We start from the raw sequence: 5918 nt of genomic DNA on the forward strand, positions 1-5918 counted from the left end.
AGTGGCTTGATCGGATCGGAGTAATTACAAGTTGAGAAGCTAAATATTTTGAGCAAGAGCCGACACAACGTAGATTTGATTTTAGTGGTGTACTATATTTCGGCTGGCCAAACTAGCCTTCTTCAGGTACAATGAGAGTTAACTTGAACTTCGGTTATGTACCGCTATTAAGCTTGGTACGACGACATCTGATTACACTGGACAACCATTCTTTGTAATTAGTTTCATTTCTTGAACTGCTTCTCTGATCTCCCCGGCCCCTCCCTACTTAAACTTGCCCTCGCGCTGTTTTCCGATTCAGTGACGTACTTGTTCCCGTCCAGTATCTGTGCATTTGCACTATTTCCGCCTCCATGGATAGGGTCAAGAAGTGTCTCCTGTTTGTTTTCCTATTACTAAGACGAAGTAGAGTGTTTTGTGATCATCGGAACCAGGTTTGTTTGTTTATCAGCTCGTCCGAGCATCGGTTTAGCACTCAAAATCGAAATAGAGGTAAATGCGCTAGGCTTTAACAGGTTACAAGAGAGGAGCAAAATTGAAAATACACTTGAGGCGGAAATAATATTTCGTTTAGCGGTGAACTTGTGAATACAGTAATGCCAAGTTTCCAAAGCTGATCAACAGGGCTTGTTACATCCACACTGTGAAATAGCCTATTACTTTTCGGTAAGTTTATTCGTCTTTGGCTGCGTTGAAGGTATATATCTCGGTTCAGACTTCCATTCGAGTCTCTGGGAATGAATCATGCAGCAAATTGAAATCAATCGCACACGATCTCAAATTAATCCTTTGGGAATGTAACATGAACCAGTCGCTCATTTTCGTTTCGTTTTAGGGACGTAAAACAATTTGTGCCCACGGATCAAAGATTTCCCTTGACAGAATCGAAGTCTCACAAGAGCAGGCTGGTTGGGAACTTTTATGTTACTCTTTTCAATTTATGCATGTCTAGAAAAGGAATTTGTACGTGCGTATGTCTTCCCAAGAAAATAATATCTGTACATCTTCATTTAGTTTCGTTTTAGAACGTCCTTTTTTTTTCTTAGAATCCAAAAATGGACTTTTGGTGTCGCATTATTAACAGACTGGCTGTTCCCTAACAAAATTAAAATATCCGCAAATAAATTTTTTAGTCACAGTTCAGTGTGCTACAGATTTGCATTACCTGCATGACAGGCATGACGCTTTGGTTTTGACTTAAAACGACTTTCTTACTTGAATCAAACTGGTCATCGGAGTCAATTACCTTTTCTTCTTTATTTTGTGTGTGTTTCCTTCAGCCATCTATCCGAAATCTTACAAGTCATTAACCAAACTTGACCTTGTTGAATAACTGTTTTTCTAGCTTGGTCTTTGAGTGGGAGAGGGATACGAGCTGGGTCAAATACATTTCAAGCTTTCGGCCGACGAGGAAACAAGCAGTGTGATGGTGGAAGTAATGATTTAATTTTAATTATTTAATTTTAAGTATTTCAAGGCGATCACACTTTTAGAGAAGTACGGCCAGCTGGATGAAAGCCAAAATACACCCGCGCAATCAAGCATAGTTTTTGACGGGCCGCGTTTCCATCGATCATCGCTGTGACTCTTGTAGTGCCTGCTAAAAACTCTGCTTGATGGTACACTTCGTCTTTCATACAGCTGGACCTACGTAGATCTTTGTGAGTATGAGTATGATCGCCTTAAATTACTGCTCTCTGTGTTCTGAAATAGCCAAACAAACTAACTGGCCGTGTTTATACTACAGACGCACAATGCGTCTGGACGGCTTTGGGCAATTATTTTAACGCGCCTTTTAGTTCGTTTTTACTTCGTCTTGGACGAGAGATGCATTATGCGCTGGACGGACTACATCGTTCAGTGCAATGAGTCTTCAAAGCCGCACTAAACAATTTACTGAGTCTGGTCTGGAGTCCGTCTCTTGCCCATCTTTATTCAGGACGTATTAAATGACGACTAAAAGACGCATAAAGATAGATTGCTCGAAGTCGTCTGGACGCACTATGCGGGTCTAGTGTAAAAAGGCCATAAAGTCCACATCACACGTTTCATCGCCTTTCACCGCGCACCGGTGGCTGTTTTGGTTGAGCATCAAGCTACCACGTGGTTGGTCGCGGGTCGAATCCCGGCCGGATCAAAAAAACTGCGGAGAAAGTGTTGCCTTTGTGTTTCCATCTGCGAATGGTAAGACTTTCAAGTCTTCTCAAATAAGAAACTATAAACCGTAGGCCCCGTTTCACACAGTTATATGGGACGATATTCAGCATGAGTAGTCGACGTGGAAATAATTTTGTGAATGGACTACTGTTCACCACACAATTAACTGTTAACCACACAATTAAGGAGTCCATTTGCTGAAACTGGTAAACCTGGTAAGGAATCTGATCTGCCTGTTTCCTCGACGTCGAAACAACTGTATTTGACACTGTAGCGCCCTCCCTTACAAAGACCAGGCCTCAGCTGATACTCTAAGCTAACAACTTAAAGATTTGACGGCTTAACTGTAAGATACCTGGCCACTCTGAAACACTTCGAGAAATTGCGGCTACGTGGCGACGCGGCTACTTTGTTATATTACTGTTACGCGCAAACACGGAAACTGTGGCTACGCGGCTACGTGCGGGCTACGTAGCTACATGGCTAAGTTCAAAGAATGGCAAAAAAATACTTCATGGTATACCTCGCTCTTAAAGCGTCAAAAGAGATAAGGCATCCCATAGCAATGATCGTCACTGATCTAGGAAGTACAATGGAAACTTACATGCATAGCCTCGTAGTCGCAAAGATGCGGAGCCGCGTAGCCACGAAGGCAAGTAACCGTGTAGCCACAATAATTTACTCATTTGCTGGTTTGCAGCGTACTCGCTTAGTCACTCACTTAGCCACTTAGTAGCCACGCGGCTGCGTAGCCGGGTATTCTGCTTATCTCCAATTTATCAAAGTTACCATTTAGCTGCGATGTAAGCTCCATTTTATTGGTGGACTAGTCGACCTTCCGCGTCAAATGTATGTATTTCTTTCCCTGTTGCAGACTAAACAGCACTTTTTACTATGGCAACTACCTCAAGCCAGTGCTCTCAAGAACACTGCCAGTCGTTTGGCAAAGGCAAACCGGTTCAAGTCTTCATTTTAGCCTCAGAGTGGGGATCAACCAAAGGTGGACTCTCGACCATAAACAGAGAGTTGGCCATTCAGCTAGCTAAATTACCTGATGTCAAGATCTCTTACTTTTTACCAAAATGCTCCAACGAAGATAAGGAGGTAGCTCTCAGCCATGACATAACGATTCGTGAGGCAACACCACTGCCTGGGTATGAAGAGCTGGAATGGCTCAGCTTTCCACCAGAGGATTTGCCAATGGACGTCATAGTTGGTCATGGAGTGAAACTTGGTCACCAAGCACAAGCTATCCGCAGGTCTCACAAATGTCAGTGGGTTCAAGTAGTACACACTGACCCAGAGGAACTAGGCATGTTCAAAAGTTATGAGAATCCAATCTCAAAGGGCGAAGAGAAACACAATACCGAAGTGAAGCTGTGCGAGATGGCGGATTTTGTTGTAGCAGTCGGGCCCAAGCTGGCAGACGCCTTCCGCAAATATCTCCGCAGTTGTCAAAAAGATCGAGATGTTTTCGACTTCACTCCTGGTATTTTTGATGAATTTGTCAATGTTCAACAAGTCCCTGAGGACGGAAAGCACTGCGGTGTCTTAGTGTTTGGTCGGGGAGACGCTGAAGACTTCAAGTTAAAAGGATTTGACATTGCAGCAACATCTGTTGCGGCATTGCCCGACACTTGTCTAATTTTGTTGGAGCACCCGATGGAAAACATGGGGAGATCGCAAAACGATTGCTTGAGTTTGGTATTCCCGAAATCCGCCTTAGGGTAAGAGGCTATGTGGAAACCCGAGACGCTTTGAGGCGATTATTCTGTGAGGTAGATGTTGCACTCATGCCCTCTCGAACAGAAGGGTTTGGTTTGACAGGTCTGGAGGCTCTTTCAGCTGGGCTACCTGTGATCGTCAGCAAGAACTCGGGATTTGGAGAAGCCCTGTGCAATGTACCATTTGGTTCTTCATTCGTCATTGACTCTGAGGATCCCAATGCGTGGACAGCAGCTATCAAGGAAATCTGGAACAAAAACAGGCAGACAAGGCTTGATGAGGCTAAGACTTTGCGTGACTCCTATGGAAGGAAATATAGCTGGTCTGAGCAGTGCAAAGATCTTGTTAAAAAGATGATGTACCTGGTACAAGGTATGAATTGAATAATATGCAGCTATCGATTTGAAGACCATATGGAATATTTCTTGGCCTACTTTTCTTCCTCCTATCTGCCTATCTGCAGACATCGACGTTTTACACGAGCTCTATCCCTAATGTCTTTAGCCGTCCTTATCTCGATATTTGGCTGCTTTCGCTTCTCACGAGTTTAGTAAAATTTTGTTGTTGTTGTCTTTTGCCTTGTATGAATCCACCATCTGCATGACAATCGATGTTCGTGAAAAAAAAGCCGCCGACGCAGATCAAAATGGGAGAGATTGTCAATCGGAAGGCGCGGTTAAACTTGAGACCATAGATTATTACTACATTTTTCCCATCATTTTTTTGTTTGTAGGTGGTTGTCATGAAGCTCAGAACTCTTCAAGGGCGGAAGACAGGAGACAAACTGGCGAACACTCTGAAAACAAAGCAGTTTACGACAATCAGTCAGGTAGCCTATAAGGAAAAAGACGGAAAAATGGGGGTGGGGGGGGGGGGGGGGGGAGGGAATTAGGATGAAAGGAATTGGATAACCTACTTTTCGATAAAATGAAGTCAAGGTAATCACAGGATCCAGGGTGTATTTTGCTGTAAAAAAGCATGAGTAAATTTGTCTGACTAGCATTTGATTGGTATAGCCTTCAGGTAATCACATGATTTCGAAGGCTTCTTGCAATAAATATGGACGAGTGAGCCCTAGCCTCCTCCGCAGGCAACTTACTTTGCTTTTTGACCGAGGAAGAATGGGCACCTCTCCTCTTGTGTTTTCCTCATTCCCAGTCTCTCCGAAAGGATTTGCAGTCTTTGGAAAACTTTATAATTGCTTATTTATTCCAAATTGCACGAGAAAAAATCATGTGATTACTTATTAATGATATACATACAAAAATTTCACCTTCATCATCCTACTAATTTCAACCATCTGCACTCTGTTTGGGATTAATTGATTGACGTGCTCTCAGTCAATTAACACTCTGAAATTTGTGCATGTATATTATTACCAGGTAATAACATGATTTCGAGTGCAATTTGGAATAATAAAAGTAAGCACGAGCCCGTAGGGCGAGTGCAATTTGTAGTCTTTGAAAAAAATTACAAGGGCTTATTTATTCTAAATTGCTTATTTGAAAATGAGATACACGAAAAAATTCGAGATGACCATGCAGAAGCAGCGAGCGCGTATGACGCAATCACGGAAAAATTGTGCCATAAAGCGTCATCCAGGGCTAGCATTTGACTTTGCTTGCTCATTGGCCAATCGAAAAGCGAGAATTCTATGAGCAAATTGCACCGAATTAACTAGTTCTGCACTCTGTTACAAAAAACAGCAATTCTCTCAGCCAAACTGAATCGAGTAATTTTGTCATGTATGATTAAAAAAATAACACAAACAGCGGTGACAAACATTGTATTCCAACGCATTTTTATAAAACTTGACGTCTCGTATGCTAGTCAACACACATTTTCAAAAGTGACCGTTACAATTTTTGAAAACTATATATATATCATAAACAATAGGGGTCTGGAACCCTAGACTGAGAAAAATGATCTGCAGCAGTACGTGTCTAGCCATAATGAGAAGTAATAGCTAAAACAGCAATAACTTCTCACTACTAATATTGACATTAAGGGAAGGCTTTAGCTCTTGAATGAACAAA

The 5918-nt window shown here is 42.3% G+C and overlaps 1 pseudogene; it reads left to right on the top strand.

Annotated features, from left to right (window-relative positions):
• Positions 1 to 362: 362 nt before the first annotated feature.
• LOC138035010 (D-inositol 3-phosphate glycosyltransferase-like) lies at positions 363 to 4722 on the top strand (annotated as a pseudogene).
• Positions 4723 to 5918: the final 1196 nt, after the last annotated feature.

This window comes from Montipora capricornis, unplaced genomic scaffold, assembly GCF_036669925.1.
Source record: "Montipora capricornis isolate CH-2021 unplaced genomic scaffold, ASM3666992v2 scaffold_241, whole genome shotgun sequence".
In the NCBI taxonomy this organism is placed as follows: Eukaryota; Metazoa; Cnidaria; class Anthozoa; order Scleractinia; family Acroporidae; genus Montipora; species Montipora capricornis.